The sequence below is a fragment of the Pinus tabuliformis genome, chromosome 7 (assembly GCF_031772625.1).
Source record: "Pinus tabuliformis cultivar Carrire ecotype Pingquan chromosome 7, CPIR1, whole genome shotgun sequence".
NCBI lineage: Eukaryota > Viridiplantae > Streptophyta > Pinopsida > Pinales > Pinaceae > Pinus > Pinus tabuliformis.
This window is the reverse complement of record NC_142293.1, coordinates 823,393,241-823,415,254: the sequence shown is the minus strand read 5'-3', so window position 1 is coordinate 823,415,254 and position 22,014 is coordinate 823,393,241.

Below are 22,014 nucleotides of genomic sequence, written 5' to 3'. Positions count from 1 at the left end.
CTTCTATGGGGTACAATAATAACAACATGGGGACTATATGGGCACAATTATACAATAATGGGGCTACACTAATAATAATAAGGGTTTACACTAGTATTATAAGGACCTAACATGCCCCTCTCCTTCAAAAATTGTTATCCTCAACGCTTGAGGAGTTCTGGATGCTTTTGTATAAAATTCTCATCCTCCCATGTCGAATCTTTAGCGGGTAAGTTCTCCCACTTGATGAGATACTATGAAATTTATCAATTTCTTGTTTCTATGACTGCTTTGGGTTCCAATACGATTTTTCATTCTTCGACAAGTTCTGGTAATATTGTTTGAACTAGGATCTTCTGAAACTTTTGAATGAGTGCCCAGGTTGCTCCATTAATCCTTTTCTTTGTTTATCCAATCTAGTTGGATAATAGAAATGGCACAAAACAATGCTTCCACATCCATTCCTTTCTTGAAATGCATCTGCAACAACATTTTCTCCCCTTTTTTGTAGATGATTTCAAAGTCATAACCGAACATCTTTGTGACCAATTTTTTTTTTCTTCTGCAGATAATCTTTGTTCTAAAAATTATTGAAGACTATCATGATCCATTTTTACCTTGAACTGTCTCCACATTAGGTAAGGTCTAATGTTTGGAGGAAAACTTCCAGGAATCAAATGGATAGCATGTTCATGATCATGAATAGGTGAAGGACTTTAGGAGTCTCAAATACCTTGGAACGATTGTCTAAGACTTTTTGGAGATCTGGAGGAATAGATGATTTCGATGTGGGAACCTCTAGTGAACATAATTTTGCAATTAAACGTCGTTTTTCTTTCTTTAGAAGCTTTGTCATTCCATTAGAGTTGATTATCTTTCCTGGTTTCCATGCGATACCCCTTAATTCAACTTCATTTCCTTCCAAAAAAACATTCATGAAAAGTTCTTAAAAACTAAAAGCTATTGTACCCAAGGATTGTAGCCATTGGAATCCTAGTACAACATCAGCACCACCAATTGGAACAAAAATCATTTGGCTATTCACTACATATTCTCCCATGGATAGCTTGATATTATGGCACATTCTAGAGCAATTTATGGTTCCTCCACTTGCAACAGTGACTTGACACGCGGGTGATGGATATAGGAAGAAATTTAGTTCATTGCCTATCTTACGATGAATAAAATTATGGGTACTTCCCAAATCAATCAACATTATTCCCTTTCTCTTCTTGATATGTCCTTCTATCTTGATAGTTGGAGGAGTGGTAATTCTAGCCAATGAATTACAAGATATTGTCAAATTCATTTCTTCTTTCTCTAGGGTTTGTTCCTGGTGTATATCCTATTCTTTTAACATTTCCTTTTCCTTTTCTTCCTCCTCTTAACAATTTATTTAAAATAATTTCTTCTCAGCACACTTATGACCTTTAGTGTATTTTTATCACAACCATAACAAAACCCTTTTTCTCTTTTTCTTCCAATTCTTGTGGTGTCAACCTTGTAGTTTGTGGAAGGCTAGGGGTAACAACACTTCCATCTTTATAGTTGCGAGTGGCAGGCTTCCTTGTTGCCATAATTTTTCTTTCCATTTTTCTTGCTAACCTGAATGCCTTATCCAATTAGTCAGGTTCCAAATATGAACCTCATGTTGAATGGTATCCTTTAAAATCCCTATGAATACATCAATCCTCTACTTCTTTGGAATATCATTTACAGTTATATTCAATTTTTGGAAGTCCTCAATGTGCTCTGCCATTGAAGTTACCCTTTTGTTTGATATTTATCAATTGTCTAAAGAAAGTGTTGCTCTTTGTATCCTCATAATATGCTATCATTTCATCCATAAAAATTGACCAAGTGAGAATTTGTTTATGGGAGAAAATCCATCGATACCATACAAACTGATTGGGTTTCAAAAATAAAGTTGCAATGCGTACCTTTTGTGTGTTTTTCACATTATGGAGATCGAAATATTGTTCCATATATAATATCCATGTTACGGGATCCTTGCCATCAAACTTCCTCATATCGATCTTTGGAATGTGGTGGGTCTTTATTTCAGCATTAGAGTCTATGAAATCATGATTAACATTTATTTTGTTATCATTCTGAGTTTTCTCTACTACCTTCTTGCCATTAGGAAACCTTTCTTGTAGCAACATTGTCAAACCTTCCTTCCAACTTTCCATGTCCCTCATCCAATCTTCAATGTTGTCTTTCATACCATCCATCTTAGCTTTCATGTCTTTCTTTAAACCATCCATCTTTTCTTCCACGTCTTTCCTTAATCCATCCATCTTATCTTTTGTTACTTTTTGTGAGAGTGAAATTTGTTGCACTTGGTCTCGTAATTTTGATATATCATGTTGCATTTCTTCCTCTTCTTCATGAGTCATGCTAGAGCTTTCAATTTGTTACTAGTTGTTTACATTTATTTCTTCAGGGCAACAATTAATGATAATTATGCTTCAATATGCCCTTTGAATTCCTTCAAACTATTTTTTCAAACCAAAGTTATGCAAAATTCTAAAAAACTACACACCGTTTTTCACTTTGTAGGAGCTCAATATTGAATCTCATGTATCTATGAAATTTTGGATCTCCAAGGTCTAAAATCATGAACTATGGTATCACTCTGAGTCCTATTTCCAATGCCACCAGTTTGATCAAAATCAGATTCTCAAAGAAACAGTTATGCCCAATCTCTAAAGATGACCCGATTATACACTTTTCTAGTAGATCAAACTTTTACGAAGTGCCACGTGTCATTGTTTCAACCTTCGAACCTGAAAACACTACTCCTAAAGCTATAGCCTGTCTTATTTATGTAACTTCTTAATATATTTCAATCAAATACTCAAAGAGAAGGTTATGATGATTTTCCCAAGATCACCTGTTTGGGATGTAATTTGGGAGCCTGCAAAAACCCTAAATGTCTTGAACCATATCTCCGAAAATATAGTGAAACAAGATCTGAAATTCGGGCCCATGCATGATTAAGATTTCAGCTCAAATATATTTTAATTTCAGTGTCTAAACCTTCATAGAAAAAAATGTATAGCGAAAATGACACGATGTCCTGTTTGAGATGGAATTTTGGAGCTTTCAAACAACCTAAGTTCCTTAAATCATATCAATGAAAATATAGCTATACAAGATCTGTAATTCGGACCCGAGGATCATCGATATTTTGGCTCAAATGGGTTTTTGATTTAGCTTCTGAAACATCGCAGAAAAAAAGTTATAGCGAAAATGTCACTATGACCTATTTTGGAGTAGCGAAACCCTAGAATCCAAAGCTCTGATACCAAATGTTATGAAACCAGCTCACAAAAATATAGAAGAAATAGATCAACGACTTAGAATTCAGCCTCTTCGAGGGGGAAGACTCCTTTACATTACAAAAATGAACAATTCTTGGATGATACAAATGACAAGACCTCCTTTCCATATATAGGAGTTTAAGCGGTCCCAATACAATCAGAGCCTACATAACAATAATATTGTAGGGGCACAACAACAACAATAGTGGGCTTCTATGGGGTACAATAATAACAACATGGGGACTATATGGGAACAATAATACAATAAGGGGGTTGCACTAATAACAATAAGTGTTTACACTAGTAGTATAGGGACCTAACAAACATTGAAGGCTAGAGAACTTAAATGGTATATGAGTTTAAGGACTAATTCAGTAAGATCATGGGATGATATGAAAAGGAAAATTTAGAAAAATATAGCTATTATTGCATACACCATGACCTTAGAGATGAATTCTTTAAGATGAACCAAAAATATGATGAAATCCTTGAATATTTAGTGGAGAGATTTACTTATAATGTAAAAAGAGCTAAATTGCATGATTTAGGATTACACACATTAAAAACTCTCCTACTAAAATCTATAAGGGATGAATAGATTGATCTTATTAACTTTATGGGTAAAAAAGATGTCTCTCAATTGTCATTTCAAGATATTTTTGAATTGTGCAAGTACATATCAAGAGGAAAAGCAAAGTATGGCAGATCGTCTGAAGATCCAATTATGGGAAAAGTAAGTAAGTTGGCATCAGGGTTGTTAAGATAAGATATAATTGGAAATTTAAGTGAATAGATTGATATACTAAGAATGAAAAACAATAAAAATGTTTAAAATGTTCCTTTATTTATATTTTTACCTATATGTAGAAAGAAACATGCTTTTCAAGAATATCCATTTGATATTGAAATTTTTGTTATCTATGCAAAATCACATAGTACTAAAGATTTCCCATCATTACCAGGGTTGAACGCAGTTTATTAGGGAGAAAATCAAACATCAGGACAACTTTGTTATGTAGCACCAAGAAGACCATGGCATCCTTGTCAACCCATTATTATGCAAGATCCTAATTCACCATCTCAAGTTTATGCAAAACATTATCAAAGTAATTGGAGCACATCCTTTATTTGGAAACCTTTTCCATCTCAATCCCAATCTCAAAACAATCTTGGAAACAAGGTTGGAAAGGGCCTTATGGAAGAAACCCACCTGTTTTTGCTCATACAACACCCTTCAAAATTTTACCACATTCAAATTTTGGATCCTACCATCACTGTTGTATCTAGTGTCATTTTGATCATCAAGTGCCATCTCATGTTATCCTATGTTCTTGAAGTGTCCATGAATGGTCTCAAGTGTTGTCACAATGATTAGGGAATTTTTATCTGCCTCTCATAGTTGTAACACCTTTGTTGTTGTAAAACGACACTTTTCGGTCGCATTTGCACAAACTTCACTTGTACTTGGTGAATGTATAAAAAGTGGCATTTTGATGTATATTTATCATTGTTTGGGTTTTTCTAATTTTTCTCAATGAGTTGGTATGTGTTGCACATCTTTTTATGTCCAAAGATCATCGTGCTCACCCTCTGTCTTATATTCCACACTTATACAAATTTTGGTTTCAAAGTAAGCCCATTAAGGCCAAGAGTGCATGAGCACACTTTGAAGCCTTGATTAGTAACCCTTCATTATTTGGAAGTGTGAGATGTGCCCTGCAAAAGTGCAAGGTGCACTCCTTAAGTCTCTTCCCCTTACTTTTTCTGAACTGCACCCTCCAAGAGACCAAGTCTTCCTGTGAGTGCACTCCTTCATCTTGAAGAAGTGTGCATTCCCTAAGTGTAAGAGAACACCCTGAAGGCCTTAATCTCAACCCTTCAGCCTTTCATAATGCGTCATGCACCCTCTTGTACCCTTTGAGTACATGAGCACACTTTGAAGGCACAAAGCATCAAACTTTAGCCTTTAGGAGTGCACCCTATGCCCTCCTAGGCCTCTTGAGCACATCAGCACACCTCGAAGGCATGAATCCTTCATCCTTTGGCCTTCAGGAGTGCACCCTACACCCTCTCGGACCCTTCGAGCACATGAACACACTGCAAAGCCACAAAGAATCATCCTTCATCCTTTAGGAGTGTGCCCTGCACCCTCCTGGCGAATGAATGAGTGCACCCCAAAGAACTGAAGCCTTCATCCTTTAGCCTTCAGGAGTGTGCCTTGCACCCTCCCTCTCTCCCTTAGGTGCATTGCACACATGGGAAGCCCGAAGCCTTCCCCTTTTTCCTTCGGACTTGCACCATGCACCTTGCATTGACTGTCTCACTACTCTTAGCACATGAGCGCATGCTAAAGCACTAAAGCCTTCCCTCTTCAGCCCTTCAGCCTTCTAAGTGCACAATGTGCCTAGAAGCTCTCCTTGTCCTGTTTAAGTTCATAAAATAGGAATGAAAAAATAATCTACATAAAACATGGTAGAATAAGATATTTTCAGGCTGATGGTTGCTTGTCATGAGTGATTGCAGATACAAGTGTTTTAGAAATAGCATGGAAAGCACATATGATGAAGATCAGACAAAGGATATGAACAAAGGAAGCATCAGATAATGAAGAACACACTTGAATCTTGATGATAAAAGCACCCTGAAGACTCCATTAAATCAAAGACCTTTTGGAGGGTAGAGACATAAATGATTGAAGCTACATGAAGAAAGAAGATACAAGTGGCATCCATGTCACCACTGGAGAAAGTCAATGTCATTAGTCACTATTAGTCCTAGTCATCAAAGATAGTGACATGTAAAGTCTCATCATCTGATGATGTGGAAGTCGACATGTAATGTTGAAATAATTGTAAAGACAAATAAGTGGAAGTCCAAGAGTTATGTATGGACAAAAGAGTCATGGAAGTCTAAAGGACATGTAATACGAAAATTCATATGTAATTCTAATGCTCATTTGGAATTCCAAAGGTTGTATAAGTCCAAAGGTCTTTAGGAGTTGGAAACTCGAGAGTCATGGGGATGTGAAAATTCATGATTAAAGTTATAAAATGATCCTCATTTCTCATGTAAAGTACATTTAACCTTTGATTATCCCACAATGCGTTAGAGAGGGAGAGTTATAATTTTTTGGGTGAAAGTAGTGGCTCTAACGCTTCACTATTGGAGCTAGTGATGTCCATTGTATTTATGTATCTTGGAACTTTTACTTAATATTGAAGCATTTTCATGCCAACATAGTTTCACACATGGATTTGAATGTTTATAAGACTATTAATGTTTACTTTCACATGTACTAGAGTGATTGAACTATTTACAGTGACTTTGGTGTTTAACGTATTGGAATTGTGTTTTAATGTTTATAACGATCTTCCTATCTATGTGAACTATTTCACTTGATGTTAGACGAGCCTTTCTCTTTTTGTGCATGTCTCCATAAGGCTAGTACTATTACTTATCTCTTAGAGTCTCACTTTATTTCCCCCCACAGTGAAAGAACTTTGATACATTTGCAATTAAAAAATCACAAAGGCACACTTGCTCTCTCATTCAAAAGCACATACATGCTTCTCTCTCATGTTGACAGCTAATGCCACGGCATATCTTTTAAGTAAACGACAACTGGGTCATATTCTAGATGGGACTCCTACACCAACCAGTGTGAATTCTATTTGGGACCTTATATTAGGGAAAGCCCCTATATGTTGGGGATATCTAGTGTCATCAACACCACCATATACTCAATTTGTTCCTAAATATCCTCAATACCAATCTCAATGCTATCCATACCATTCACCTCGACCAAAGCCTCATTTCCACCCTCAATTGACCTTAAATCAACCTTTCCCATTACCACCTATGGAAGCACCCAAAAAATCCATTCCCACTCAACTACCTTCACAACCATTTCAAATCCCCAACAATAAAATACCTCAATCCACTTACAATGTTGAGGTACAAAAACTTCAAATATGTCCTCTTGATCTGAATGATATTCATCTTAGATAAAGAAAAGTATTGCAAAAAAACACTCTTCAACTATATTTGAGGAACAATGTTAGGAAGAAGATCCAAATAAGGTTCAAGAACCATGGGTAATTATTGATGAAGAGAAAATGTTGGAACCTGATATTTACAAGTTTCTTTCATGCCTATCACCATATTCTATGGATTGGGACCACATCTCTGAATACTTGCATGGCATGATAACATAATACATTGAACAAGGAACCAAAGTAAGACATGATTACATTATTATACTGTTATATTGGTTAGGGTTGTTATTTCTTGGGTTTCACTATTGGGTTTATAGTGTTGTCACCTAGGGTTTATTATTCCCTTCGCTTTAAAATATTTATGACTGGAGAATGTTTTGGTGTCGAAAGAAGTTATGATGTGGTTGGTTTCCACACGATAGTGGCTACATTAAAGGTTTTCTATATGTCATCTTTTCCAAAATGTTCATGCATTGTTTTTTACATGTTTCAATGTTGAATATTATGTGTGTTTTGTTGACATCCTTTTTGTTTTGTTGTGCCATAAAATTTGCAGTGTCTTATTTACTTTGAACAAAGTTCTTCATGTAACCATGGATGTGGCTATTTGGGATTTTTTACCATTTGAAATTATTGCACTTGTTTTTCATTGGCTTCCTTTGTCTATGTTGATGAGATATAAGTTGGTTTGCAAACAATGGTGTCTTTTGTTGGAAGATCCACTCTTTCTTGTTGGTTTGATCGTTCTGGTGTCAAAGAGTTTGGCTTTATTTCTTTAGCAGTTCATAGAGGCCCTGGTTGTTTCGTTGGGTCTTACCTTAGTGATAAGGGAGTAATATCTTCCATGCTTTTCCCTTTTCTTGAATCTAGATTTCAAATTGAAAGCATTGTTGGATCGATGATTCTATTCAGTTCGCCTCCTAATTCTTTAGGTTTTAAAAGTTTCTTTCTTGTCAACCCTTTCACAAAATGTTTAGAAAACTTGATTTTATTCATCTAGGTGGGCAAGGAGTCTTATATGTTTTTCAAAAATCTAGCCCTTGAAAATATATTTGGATTGTTTTGAAAGAAATGTCTTGTGAAATGGATCCACGTTTTTTACTCTATACTAGTGATGAAATGGTTCGGAAGAGAACAATACTTCCTTATGGTGGCATCCCATCACTGAAGGAGGCTATCTTTTATAAAGGGAAAAAAATTAGTTGTATTTGGACAAAGATTATGATGATTATCCTACGTATGGGTACACTATATATTGGTTGGACCTACAAAGGAACAATTGGGGTTTTATGTTTGTGCCTATTTCAGACATATGGTGTATGGAAATAGGGAACTACAAGAACCAACTTCTTTGTTTTGTGAATAATGGTGCTATGTTTGTTTGGTCACTAGAAGAAATTGATAATTTTGAAATTGGCCAACCTTCAAATGAACAAACTGTTGAATATTTTGAAGATGACTAGGGGTTCAACTGGACATTGCTTGAGGAGATGTCTGTGGATATAAATAGTAAATGCTCAGGGTACCTTCCTTTTCGTGTTGTGCAAGAAAAAGTGCTTCTTTTTGGTTCCATGGAAGTGCAATTTAAGCTATATGATATGCTGAGTGGGGTTTGCACAGAAGCAATTGTTGATGGTGTCTCCATGTTGGAAACATTAGGGTTCCATGTTCCTACTATTGATCATTTCAATGAATACATCGAAAATGGGAATGTATTCTCGGTTCATCCCCAATAAATTATAAAGAAATAATATTAACCAAAGGGATTAGTACTAAAAACCCTAGGGTTTATATTCCCTTTGGTTTTTGGTATTAATCCCTTGGGTTTATAAACCCTATAGGGTTTATAAACCCAAGGCATTCAAACTAAAAAGGATTAATATAAACTCTAGTATTTCTAGTATTAATTCCTTGGGTTTATTATCCCTTGGGTTCATATTATTCCTTGGGTTTATAATGGCTTGGGGTTTAAGTATCAACCCCAAGGATTTATTATTCCCTTGTGTTTATAATCACCATCCTTTGGGATGCAATTCCCAAGGTATATTATGTTTTAAAGGGTTTGTTATTAATATTAATTCCCAGGGTTTAATATTATTACCTAGGGTTTTTAGTATTATAAACCCAAGAGAATAGGTTTTTAGTATTATAAACATAGATGTGGTCCATATAAACGTATATGTTCATATAAATGTATAAATTCATATACAATATTCTATATTGATATGTATTTATAAATGTGGTTGATATACACTATTGGTGTTTATCAATCACATTTATTAATATGATTGTGCTAGTTAAATATATATAATGAATTTGAATACCTTTGATCCTTATAATCCATCTATCTTGTCTAAAAAATAGATAAAACCAGTCCCACTCAACTTGAAAAATGATTGCATAACACGACCACCACTCACCACTTAGATATACTTTATACAACGAATTTGGATAAGCACCATAATCTATGTAACGCCATTGATCACGGTCTCTTGGATTAAACTTTTTTGATATTATTATATTCCCTTTTTGGTATTTCCCAAAAGTTATATGATATTATTATACCTTCCATCGGGAGGATATAACGTATTCATTTTTCATTGACTTGCTATTAATTTCATTTTGACTAAAAAAAATTAAAATTTATATAAAGTTTAACATTATGAAATGAAATTTATTATTTTTAAATAAAATTTAAATTCATTTATCTCAAATATTATTGGTTAAAACTTTTCACCTCTTATTTTGTAATGATGAAAAACACTAATTTCAATACAATGCATCATTACTACTATCTACATTGTTTTTATTATTTTTTTTTATAACCATTTACAAATAAATAAATATATCTTTCAGGAACTACTATTCTTAACAAACACGAAATAAATATACATCCATAAAATTTATGTTGACAGGACCAAGGATTAGTACCTAGCCATCCAATATGGCAAGCCTTGTTTACTATGTTATTGAGCCACAAATGTGCCGAGACACTATATGCCCACCACCGAATAATGTACTTGTTTCAATCTAACGATGAACATATACTACCCCGCGCATTTATAAGTCAATAACACGGTAAATAATGATTCCCATACAATAGTTTGTGTGCCTCATATGATTCCGGGCATGTCAATTTCAACCAACCTTACAAAGATAAACTACATTCATGAAATACCTTTTCTTAGGTAAATAAAATGCGTTCATGGTTTACAACGTGAACCTTTTATTTCTAGAATTATCGTACACATCTCTATCAAGGCAGTAGGTTCTTTGCAATGTGGTGATATAAATTGTTGCCACGTAGAATGCACATAGCTGAGGATTGTTTGCCTTTTAAATTTCGAACAATAATTTCAGTGGTAGAATACCATCCGGAAGAGGAGCAACCAAAAAGGAAAGACATTATTCGCTCACAGAACATACAAACATCAAGCAACCATTACTTTCTTTTACAAGTTCAGTGTCCTTCAAACCAAGTCCAGTGTCCTTCAAACCCTAAGTTGTGTTCCTCGCTATAGGGTTTGTGTTCCTCGCTACCTAGATATCTGCCAATAAAATATAAACAAGAATCCTAATTCGAATAGTCACTCTTAAGTGGGCTTCAGATCGTCAAACACCATGACCAAATCCCGCCACTATTAACAGGCGAAACTCGATCATTATGCTGAGGACTTTCAATCTCAAGGGACTTTTCTTCTTCTTGGCATCCCCGCGCCCAAAAACCACCGCTTCCCCATTCTTGAGAGCCAGAGTAGGCGGTAACCCGCCCAAGCGCCTACAGCGACGATTTCCTCTGCAAAATACCTTCGAAGCTGAGACATACAGAGTTGTCTCCGACGGCAGTGGTAGGCGGAGAAAATCGCGAACAAATCTCCGAACGCAGAACAGGCAGGCGGAGAAAACCGCGAACAAAAACAATTCAATTTTCAGGGTATGTTGTTATAACATATTTAAAATATAAAATATTTAGCAAATCAAATATGTTTAGAAGGTTTTAATAGGGATTTTATTATAAGTATTATTAAAAAATAATTAATAAATTTAGTTTAAAAATATGGATAATGGTGAGATTTAATTTTTGAGATTTTGCAATGTGATTTAATATTTTTTGTTTTGTTTTATTAAGGGTTTGTCTTGTTGAAGTGAAAGAAATCTACATTAAAGATTATTTGCTACTTATATTAGGTGGTTTGGTTTTCTTTAATAATGATGATAAATTAGTGTATATTTCTCTATAACAATGAGTAATGTCTTCCAACAATTATTTGACAATTGTGATATGATATGTTTTTCCAAACATGTGAGTATATAAGTTATAAATATATTTGTTAAAAGACATAATTTAATATTATAAATTACAAACTTCAACATTGCAACTTTGGTGGCCAAAAATGGCATCTTTAGCTAAAGGTAAGAGTTATTTAGGAAACTTTAAAAGATGTTGCATCACAAAGTTTCTTTTATTAAAAAAATGAAATTGACTTTCCAAGTATAAGGTCACATATTTCTTATATTCTTTCTATATTTTCTCAATTCTCTAAATTGATAAGTTTTACATAAAAAAAAAAAAAAAAAAACAACAACAACAACAACAACAATAAACAAACAAACTAAACTTCCATATGTCATTAAAAATTCAAGTATATAACTCATAAAGATATTTGTTCTCAATGAAAATGTTAAAAGAAATAAATTAATATTATAATTTAGAAACTTCAATATTACAACTTTGGTGATAAAAAAATTTGCAGCTTCTCCATAATTTAACATTATGAATTTAATTTTATTATTTTTCATTAATATTTAAAATTATTTAGCTGCAATATGATTAGTTTAAGTTTTATTATGTAATAATTGTTATTCCAATATTTACATAACACAATAATTGTTATTACAACATTTCCATAACACAAAAAACTTATTTTTTACTATCTTTTTCAAAATTAAATAAATTTAATTATTAAAATAATAAAACATATTATAATTATAAATTTAATTGTTGCTTTAGTTTTCCAGCTTCATTATAAATTAAAATTAAGATTAAATGGTTTAGTAAATCTCTTGTTTTTGGTCCTATTTTTTTGGATAAGTTCTATCAATTTTTTTTTTAAATATAACTGGTCTATATATTTTAAATATCAATTTTTTTAAACCATATATATATATATTTAAACTATGCTGCATATGTAGCTTGTTATATTTCCTTTTATGGCTTTCTTTAGCTTGTTATATTTCCTTTATGGCTTTCTTTGAAACGACTGCTTGTGACGAATGGTAAATACTGAGACATATCCCTTCTGCTTTGAAAAATCAGCCAAGCCCCAGTTATGAAATTGAGAGCGTGCATTATTGATAGGGAGCTAAATAGGGAAGGGTTAGAGTGTTTGTGACGAATGGTAAATACTGAGACATATCCCTTCTGCTTTGAAATGATTTTTCAAAGGGAAGCATAATTAAATTTTAAAAGTAAAGTCATGAAGCCCGTGAACTGTATAATAATTTCTTAAACACATCATCCACGTTCATTCCAATAATGATAAAAGTTTGCTAACGTGTTTCAAGTGAATTCCAAGAGGATATCTGTGCAAGAGACAAAAAGTATGACTACGGAAAATCGGGAAAATCATTTTTATTATTCTTTCTAACCATACAAACCTGGACTACTATTGCTTCCCTTCTTCAAACTTTGTGACAATTATTGGCAAAGAAAGTGTTGTGTTAGAGCAGGCAAAGGAGCATCGCTGCATTGAGAAAGGAAGAAATAATGGATATCAGTTGCAGCAAGTGACACCATGGTGTTCTCGTTCCGTTTCTTGCGCAAGGCCACACAAATCTCATGATGCAGGTGGTCTTGAAGCTTCTGGACGAGGGATTCTTTATCAGTTTTGTGAATACATACTACAACCATTCTCGCATAACAGAGGCTAACCAGACCAGTTTTAGTAACCACGCGATGGCCTTCCCTCCAATGATACTCGCACCGACATTTTCAAGCTTTGATGTCACAGAAAACATGATTGTCCCATTTCTTGACAACCTCATTCACCAAATCAAAGAGAGGGATAATGATTGAAGTGTTTGCCTGGTAGTAGACGTTATGGCGTCATAGGCATTGGAGATTTCTCAACACCACAACATTCCAAGGGCCGCTCTCTGGACATCTCTTACTGCTACCTATGCACTTCTCTATAATATTCCATCCCTAGTTTCATCCCAAATCATTCCCTCAAATGGTACGCTTACATTTAATTATTATTTTTCATGAGTCTTGTAATTATAATCTATGAATTAATTACCAAAATTATATTTATTAAATGAGGCCTCTGTCGGTGTTCCAAATGACTTTAAAATGGCGAAATACCTCCCCTCCATGCCACCTCTCTTCTCTCCAAATCTTCCATGCGCTCCTGGTTTCAATGACTCCCATCATCTTGAAGCCCCCATCATCAGCAGTGTAGTCAAGAACGAAGGTTTAGTCTGTCCAACAGGTCCCTTGATTCCTTCTGCCCTTCTCAATTCGAACTCAGGAGTCAGATTGAAAATCACTACGGGATTTTGCGCAGAGGAAGGCGAATGTTTGGATTGGTTGGATAGGCAGCCTAGGCAGTCTGTGATCTACGTCTCATTTAGCAACTTGATTGTGTTAAGCGAGACACAGCTCCAAGAACTTGCACTTGGTTTGGAGGCCACGGAGAAACCATTTCTTTGGGTATGTGGATCCAAGAAACCCTAGTTGCCTCGATTATATAGTAAATATTGTGTCAAATATACACACAAGTGAGCTACAACACCTACTTTTAGGAAAATTCCAAAAGTTGAGATAATGTTTAATGTTTGAAGGAGTTGGAACTCCTGGTATATGTAAAAGCCATGACCAATGAATAAAGGAACCTCGCAAGGTGTTTTCCTATAGGAAATCATCATCAGGAAATGGATGCACATGTTATGGTCATATCAAGTCTAGTCGATGCACATGTTATGGTCATATCAAGTCTAGTCGAGAGTGAAGTTGAATGGACATTAATATTAAAAGGATGATACCAAAGCATGGTGAGAAATGACTATAGTCATGGTCTTCTTAGGTATGGTTGATAGTGAAGTTGAATGGATATAAATGTTAAAAGGAGGATGCTAAAGTCTAGCAAGAAATGGCTATAGTCAAGGAGGTATTTTTACAAAGCGGCATAACTCACAATGACCCACAACATTTGAGATGGGTAACATGTATGTTAGCACTCCTCAATGTCCAAAGGCTGAGAAAGGAGACCAGCAGAGGTAACCTCAAACCAACTTTGGATCTGGTAGCTAGCCCTACCAAATCAGATAGGTCTCTCTCTATAATCTCACAATGAATGAGTGATGGAGAGGAAGACAGATCTTAGGCTAGATATTCAAAGATGAGTAAGTCCAAATTTAGCATTTTTTGGAGCAAGGTCAATAGGTCTCGGAAACTAGATCAGGGTTTCAAAAGATTAGCTACAGAGATATAATGGGGCAAGGTAGGTATGTTCAATGACATTTTTGAGTTGTCCTAGTGGTGTAGGCTTGAAAAAGTGATGGATTAAAATGATAATATGAGCTATGAATTCATTTATCATAGGAAATTAAACATAAACATGAAAATATCATCAAAGAGATTATAAACATATCAATTATGCTTGAATATTATTGAGATGATCACATGAAAGCATTAAGATGGAAGTAAGGAGACATAACATTCATATTTATCATAAAAAAAAGAAGAAACACTGCCATAAAATCATACCAGAGGAATCCCAAGATAATAGCTTCAAACTGTCTCTATTACTCCGACAAAAGTGATAGTGTACACTAGCTTCAATGCCTTTGACTGACAAGCATCCAACCCTCTTTATGACTTAGATCAGGCTAAATATAGACCAAAAACCACATTCCCCCTCTCGAAGGTCGAATCCATCAACCTAGGAATTGATTACATCAATCTCTCTAACCAAACCTGAAACTAGGGAAGTTGGAAACTAATTCCTTGTTTAGACTTAGTTGATTCACTTTGACTTTACAAGCATTAATGAGCATGAATTTACATAATTTTGACATTTACCGGTTCCATTACAATTAATTACATCATATGAAGACCCGAGAAGACTAATTACATCATGAATGTTTGACTTTGACCGATTAAACTCAAAAATTGGCTTTCTAAACACAGAAGCACAACATACATTACAGAAGCGCTGTGAAACAATAGGGGTCAAAGATGAACTGCTATATTCTTAACCATAACACTTTTCTAGATAAGGTTGTTTTGAAGAAAAACCTCTCTTCGTTTTGTGAAATTCATTTCGATATTATTGTAATCCATGCCACACAAGAATTACTAAAATAGGAAATTAAATTGGCAAATTTGATTTTCTAAAATAGGACTCCAAAAAAGTTTGAATATATCCCAATCCATGAAACCTGTGTAGAATCGGAAGAAGGTTATTGTGATTGGGTTTGTCCTTAACAAAAAATTCCTTTGGTTTTTCAAAATTCATCTTCATCTAGTCAGAAACCACATTTTAAAATGATGACTAAAAACAAAGTCAAAAGAGCAGCGTGAGGGAAAAAAGCGCAACGTGAGGCTTTGAGGGCACTTTTGAGGGGTTTTCCTTAATATTTTTGTTGAATTGAGGGTTTATGAAGAAATATTAGGATGTCTACTTGCCATATGAACCTTCAATCCTAAAAAAATCCTTCTCTAAGGCACCTAAAAATCAATTTTCCCAAGGCTACTCCAAAAGCGCAGTGAGGGGTCCAAAAAGTGGCAGAAACATGATCTTAGGTGGTTTTTGAGCTTTTCCTTGCAACCTGTGAAGTGTCATGCAAAACCAAGTCCATATCTGAGATGTACTACTCAATATCCATCCATACATACAAAAATTTCATCATTCGGTGGCCCTGAGAAAAAGTGCAACGTGAGCTCGTTGTGCTTCTGTGCATCATGAAATTGCCAAAAATTCCAAAATTGCACAAAAACTCAAAATTTTCTAAAATTTTTCAAAATTATTTTTAACTTATTTATTTTTCCTTGTCAATTATGGGTTAGACAATCAATGATGCATCAGCAAGAAAATCATGGTTGTCTCTCTTCTTTAGCTTCATTAGGGTTTTCTTTAGCTTCTTTTTCATATTCCTAACCCTAATTTTGCAAATCTGGTTCTTGGTGAAGTAGTGACTTGCCATTTGTCTCTAAAGCTTGGTGTCCCTCTTGGCCTTCTTTAGGAGCATCTCTAGGTGCTCATTGACCCTACCAATCCAATACTCTTTTTCATTTTCAATCTCAGCTGCAATAGTATCCTCAATGTCCTATTGAACTAGTGGAGGAGATCACTCACTCCCTTGTCCTTTCTGCCTCTTTAGTCTGTAGAAATCCCCATTGTAGATCAACAGATTATGCAATATACTAAAGCAAAATACAAGATCTACTTCTACAACAAAATTTGCTGAAGCTTAATCGAATATGAGAATGAGAAATCAATCACACATAACACAGAAGAAATAACCCAGGGAAAGCCTCAGCCTAAAACCCCAACTCTGTATTATCATACAAGTGGAAATATAGTCTAGATTACAAAAAGAATTAGCTCACAAGCTATCCTGTTCTCTCTTCAATCCCTCTGCTGCTCATAGACAGTCAAAGGCCTCTCTCAAACCTTGTCTTCTGCCCTCCAAGCCTCCTATTTCTTTAAGCAATTTTCCTTGGGGTCCAATGCAGCCACTTTTGTGAATTGGCCTCTTCACACAATCACTAACCTCTGATCTAACTACGCAATCTTGAAGGAGATAAATCCTTCTCCATAGATGAGTTTCCTTTATAGGAAAAATCCATCCAACTGATAGTACATTGTCCCTCCTCTAAGCTCAACTAGGTCTCTGTCTGAACTAACATGCATATGTTATTTATGAGAGAATATTCAGTTATCTGGAGAGCAACAGTTACATGCATGCAAGCATTAACTAACTGAACTCACAATTAATTCAACAAACTGTTTGAATTAATCTAACTGGACTTGACTCAGTTAACTGAGTCAATTAATTACAACTCATCCTTATCTCTTTAACTGATGGATAAATTCCTCAATTAATGGAGAAACTGTTGCATGTCCCCACATAGACTTCATGTTTGATTTTCCTTAACTAATTAACTCAAGATGAATTAATTAATTAATTTACAAACAACTGCTAAGATCAAATTCGAATTTTACTTCACTATTTTAGTTTAGGTACTGACTAAAATAGGAATCTATCTTGAACTGCTAACAATAGCAATTCTATTTTTAGCACTTCCATTTTTCATTCCTTGTTGCTCTGTCCAACACTGGTACCTGAACTGCTATTTATAGTAGTGCTATTTTTAACACTTCTATTTTTTGCATTTCTTGTTGCCATTTTCAACACTCCCTCTCAACAAGAAAGGCTTCAACTCGAACCTGATCCTAAACCTTTGGAATGTTCTACATGTAACACTTCTTCCAAGTGTGGATGCTCCAGCAACTCTAGAAACAAAAAACTCCCAACTGACCTCTCTATTGGGCTAGAAACATACTCTGATGCTGAAGCTCCCTCTACCGCTGACAAGTGCTCCCTCTCTGACCTCTGAGCTACTGCAACATCTCCATGCATCTCGCACCATTGCACACCCCTCTGTGCCATCCTCCACTAGTGCAACACTCTCGTGCATCTCACATTGTTGCAGCCTGCTAGCTCTGCACTGTCTTGGGATTCCTGCACTGTAGATCTCTCTGTCGCTCCATCCACATCTGTCTCTACCCACTCATCCAGTCTGCTACTCCTCATCAGGGCTCCCGTAGCAAATTTGAATAAAGGAGGTTGGGCACCTCAAGGATCCTACCCCTATTCCAGCCTTCTTGGGACTGTCACTCCACATCGCCCCACCTCCGACCTGGATGTATGGATGCATGTGATCCCTCTGCCCACTTGGCTCGAAATTTTCCCCTACTGGAGGTCTCTACATGAGTAGATGTCTCTACTAGATCTCCTCTCGGCTTCTCCAGTTGTGGCTGCTCCACAACCTCCTGAAGCTGCTTCACCAATTGTGGCTCCTCCATAATTATCTGAGACTTCTTCTAGCGCTGCATGTTGAGAGGTAATGTACTCTCCCTCTCAACCACCAAGTCTCCATCAGTTGCCTTGCTCCTCAAGGATTTTCATGCATCTTGAACCTCAAGAGCATACAGGTTCTTGACTTGTGAACCGATCTGCTTCACCTGTCTCGTGGTGATGTGTCGAAGGAAAACCTTTCCCTTCCTGAAGACTACATCACAACCTTTGTCTTCCAGCACTGTGATTGACACCAAATTTTTCCTCAGTCCTGGTACATACTTGACATTAGTCAAGGTAATGCGAGCTCCATGCTCCCTCTGAAAAACAACTATGACTACACCTGAGACACTATACTTTTCATCATTACCCATCGCTATGAGTATCTGGAGATATTTCTCCTCCAAGGTACTGAACAAACTCTTGTCGTTGATCATATGGAAAGAAGCTCCACTATCAAGAAACCAACCACATCCCACCATGGATGAAACCATGCATGCGAAGAGGGTGAAATCCAACTCGAACTATGAGGCCAATGCCTCACCTTCAGATCCTTCCTTGGATCCCATCTTGGATTTCTTCAGTCGACAATTTGTAGCAAAATGGCCCACCTCATGGCAACGAAAGCATCACACCTTCGATTTTTCAAACTTCTTCCCACCATGGGAAGAACTAGATTTGGGATGAGAATCCTTCTCCTTCCCTTTCTTCACCTTACTCACTAAGGTGCAATTTTCTTCATCCTCCTTGGCTGAAGAACCATCTCTGGTGCTTCTTCTTATCTCCTCCTACATCAAATCCGACCAAATTTGTTCCCAATCTGACAATTTTTCTCTTCCATTAACTATGTCTTGGTAGCTATGCTAGCTCTTAGGAAGACCGAGGAGTGCAAGACTCACCATGTCATCATCAACTCTCATGATCCCTACACTTCCAAGCTCGTCCCTACAGGTGGTGAGCTTGTTCAAATATGTCAAGATCATGTCGCCATTTTCACACTTGATTCTCCGAAGCTTGTATTTCAGCGCCAGCTTCCTCTGATCGTTGTTGTTCTGATATAGATCTTTCAATGTTTTCCACATTGAAAACAATGTCTCCTTCCCATGGAGACTCGAGACTATGTGGTCTCGATCTCCCTCCAAAAGGATTCTCCTTGCTCTAGCCACACATTTCTTCCATTCCGCCAATTCTGTAGCATCAGCTGCTGCTGGCTTGGGGACTTCTTGATCATTGAAGTCCTTTAGACCGTTACCCTCTAATACTGCTTCCATGCGATCCTTCCAGACTAGATAATTTGAGTTGTCATCAGGGGCATACTCGAGTCCTAAACCATTGAATGCCATTGGTGAAATTGAGATGTGATAAGAACTCGATTTCTATATTCAGGAACCTCAAGCTTCGAACTTATCCCTTCTTGTATATTTTTTTTGCTTTGATCACCTTTTCTCTAATACTATGTAGAACTTTTTCTACAAAACCTCGCTCTGATACCATGTAGAAATTCCCACTGTAGATCAATAGATTATGCAATATACTAAAGCAAAATACAAGATCTACTTCTACAACAAACTTTGTGGAAGCTTAATCGAATATGAGCAAGATGAATGAGAACACATATAATTGAGAATGAGAAATCAATCACACATAACACAGAAGAAATAACCCGGGGAAAGCCTCAGCCTAAAATCCCAACTTTGTATTATCATACAAGTGGAAATATAGTCCAGATTACAAAAAGAATCAGCTCACAAGCTATCATGTTCTCTCTGCAATCCCTCTTTTGCTCATAGACAGTCAAAGGCCTCTCTCAAATCTTCTCCTCTGCCCTCCAAGCCTCCTATTTCTTTGCGCAATTTTCCGTGGGGTCCAGTGCAGCCATTTGTGTGAATTGGCCTCTTCACACACTCACTAACCTCTGATCTAACTTCGCAATCCTGAAGCAGATAAATCCTTCTGCATAGATGAGTTTCCTTTATAGGAAAAATCCATCCAACTGATAGTACACTGTCCCTCCTCTAATCTCAACTGGGTCTCTGTCTGAACTGTCATGCATGAGTTATTTATGAGAGAATATTCAGTTATCTGGAGAGCAACAGTTACATGCATGCAAGCATTAACTAATTGAACTCACAATTAATTCAACAAACTATTTGAATTAATCTAACTGGACTCAGTTAACTAAGCCAACTAATTACAACTCATCCTTATCTCTTTAACTGATGGATAAATTCCTCAATTAATGGACAAATTGTTGCATGTCCCCACATAGACTTCATGTTTGATTTTCCTTAACTAATTAACTCAAGATGAATTAATTAATTAATTTACAAACAGCTGCTAAGATCAAATTCGAATTTTACTTCACTATTTTAGTTTAGGGACTGACTAAAATAAGAATCTATCTCTAACTGCTAACAATAACAAGCTATTTTTAGCACTTCCATTTTCATTCCTTGTTTCTCAATCCAGTACTGGTACCTGAATTTCTATTTATAGTAGTGCTATTTTTAGTAGTGCTATTTTTAGCACTTCTATTTTTAGCATTTCTTGTTGCCATTTTCAACATAGTCTTGTCTTTGGCCACCCTGGCTTGATCTAAAACTCTTTATCCTCAAGCTTCTTCACATCTATTACATCCTTAACTTTATCATGCAAGGTTACGTCTTCATGAGGTAAGAAATGTACCTTAGAAAACTCTTTGAACATTTTTTCCCTAATTACTACTCCCATGATGATGACTATGGTGATGACATGGCTCCTATATGACTCATCATTGATATGACCTAATGATTACACCAAATTCATATCTAATACCATGATTAACGACCTTTGAAACCTTGAAGTATGCATGAAAATGATATGATTACCTTTAATGATGACTAAAACACTCTTTTGGTGACCTATCACAAGGAGTGATGACAATACCATGACAACATTTATGACTTAGGGTATGGAGGGGAGTAGTAATGACTTATAACTGACCAATGATCAAATTTTATTTGAAATTTTATTTGAAACTATAGCAATTTGACCTAGGACCTTATCAATTTACATTAAAAGAGAACATTTTATCATTGGTGACTCATAGACACTAACATTGGCTCCATCTGGGGATGGCAGCTCCTTTAGGAGGTGTCAACAACATTGTAGACCAAGTAGCCTCATCCATTGGGTGATGGAGTCAAAATAAAACACTTGACACTCAAAAGACTGACTGACTAAACTTAAGAAAAACTGAAACTGACTTGACTTGACTAAAAAAACTTGACTACTAACTAAAATTACTTACGCATGGCAGTAGACCATCGGGATCTTAGGGCCTTCACCTCGAGATTCAAATCCTAATGATAACCACCACCTGTTGAAGATAAATATACAATCATGCAATATGATCCCTCCAGTGTGACCAATTCAACATATGCCTACTTACTTGAATCCGGCTCACACTTTCCCTGGGCAGGAAAAAAAAACAAAAGATAGGCAACTCAAAGTGTCCACTAAACATGTGCTCATGATCCATAAATACAAGAAAATTCATCTTCCCATATGGTTGCAACAAATTGGCAAAAGGGTCTTTAATAATCTGGAACATTACCATATCTTGAAAGTTAGCAGAAATACAAGCACAC